General features: G+C 38.7%; 1 long non-coding RNA gene across 1 annotated transcript; it reads right to left on the bottom strand.

Moving 5' to 3' along the window:
- Positions 1 to 349: 349 nt before the first annotated feature.
- Positions 350 to 1,920, bottom strand: LOC120442030. The gene is made up of 4 exons (XR_005614478.1): positions 1,873 to 1,920; positions 1,114 to 1,172; positions 875 to 1,026; positions 350 to 394 (listed from the first exon to the last, which is right to left on the bottom strand). It is a non-coding gene; the product is annotated as an uncharacterized LOC120442030 (long non-coding RNA).

Here is a 1,920-nt window from a genome sequence, read left to right as displayed (position 1 = left end):
TACATATGTTACCTTAGCTCTTAGAGGCTGAGGGTGTGAGGATTTACGAGAGAGGGCTTCAGTCTCTTCAGACAGGAGCTGCTGGATTCCTCTGTGGTCCGATGTTTCTGCGTGCGTCCCAAACTTTTCTTTAACCCGGTTCACTTCTTCGTTGCTGATTAGGGGAGCCCGTTCTGCTTTGAACTTTCTCTTGAGTTGGCTGTGCCAGGTGTCCTAGTTGTTTCAAATGTATATAAGTAGTTAATTATGCTTACTTTATATTAATATAATCTATAAAAGAAACAAAAAGGAGAGGTACTCACATAACCATTTCCGTGTACATCTCTTAAGAAAGGATACTTCACAAGCAATCAGGGCTTTGATGACCTGGATGTAGTCTGAGTGGGTTGGGTACCTGTTTCAAACATAAGAAAAACAACACACAGTACACTGATTACTCTTATCCTTTTCTGGGGCTTTTCTGTTCTTCAATTCTTCTACTCATATTGTTATTACCGTAAATAGTATGTTATAGACCAATGTCAAATCAATGTAGCTAAAGTTGATTTTAATTTTTTAAAAATGGGCGCGGACAAACAGCCACACCTCTCCCAAACTTCATTAATTAATTGACTGCAGTCCTGAATTATTAATTTACTCTTGAGCAAATTCGAAAATGAACACTTTGGATATCATAGTCCAGACAAGGTCTGGAGACACAGGATGTATGGTTTTACCACTATTGCCAGTTCATTGGAACCGTGTGTCACGCCAGACTCGAACGCTGGTCTCCAGATTGGGAGGCAGATGGGCTAACCATTTGTTCTCTGCCTCTCGTACAACAGCAATATTAATATTAAGAAATTAATGTAATTATTCAGAAAGGAACCCTTACATTGTGTACTGTGACAGCATTTCATAAAGAGTCCCAATTATTTTGTTTCGGTACTTCTGTTCTTTCTGGACTGGTTCTTTGAGATCCAAGCGACTCTGGACATCTTGTGGGAATTTTGGAATGGAAATAACTGCAGGCAAGAAGGTATAGAACTGCAATACAGTAGGAAAACAGCATTAACTAGCCATTTTGCAAGCACTTAAATGCATATGCAAATTTAGACATTTATCACAACCTACCTCTGGTTTGCTTGGGACACTGGACCTTCAACTGTACCTTCAATGTTGTACATCGTTATCTGAAATATAAAGTACAGTATGAAATAAAAATAAAACCATTTTCAAATTTCTTTTGGGGGAATCCTTGCGCCGATTGCCTGTTGGCTGTAGGCATTATTCATTGCAACCAAAACAATAACCCGAGTTGTGGATAGAATAGAATCCTAGGCTATCTTGTCTGTTTTTGCTGCCCACAATTTGCCTCCTTGATTTTGGTTTATTTGAAATTATAAATCGATCCCTGATCGAGCAGCTAGCTGGCATCACAGGTGTTTGCAGACAGTGTCCCTGCGCAGAGCTTACAGCTCTCATATTCGAAAATCCCACTAAGTAGGTGGAATGGTACAAATGTGTACCTTCCATTGTTTAAAATCCCTTTGAGCGGGAAACAAGTTAGATGCGATAAATTTTGCTTAGAAAACGATTTTGTTAATAGCTATATTTACATACTAGCACGTTTTGAGAAATTATTGATTTTTCTACATTGTTGTACACGGTTAGTCACTATTTATTGATAAAACACTCGAATACGGCGGGCAGACAGACGTTGAACATTCCACCAACAGTCTAAATAGTCCACATTTGTATCTTTCTTTGTTTAAAACTTAGCTAACTGCTAGCTTTCACCCATGTTAAATCTAGCTCTTCGGACTTTTGCTAACTCTACTGTAAAATTACACGTTGTAATTTTTATAAAACACAAAATCACACCCGACTTACCTCTAAACCTTTGCGCCTCGTCGTCTGACACATCAATGCCTTCTTCCA

This window comes from Oreochromis aureus, linkage group 9, assembly GCF_013358895.1.
Source record: "Oreochromis aureus strain Israel breed Guangdong linkage group 9, ZZ_aureus, whole genome shotgun sequence".
NCBI classification, from domain to species: domain Eukaryota; kingdom Metazoa; phylum Chordata; class Actinopteri; order Cichliformes; family Cichlidae; genus Oreochromis; species Oreochromis aureus.
Note: the sequence above shows the minus strand (reverse complement) of the source record. Positions and strands in the feature narration are given on the sequence as shown.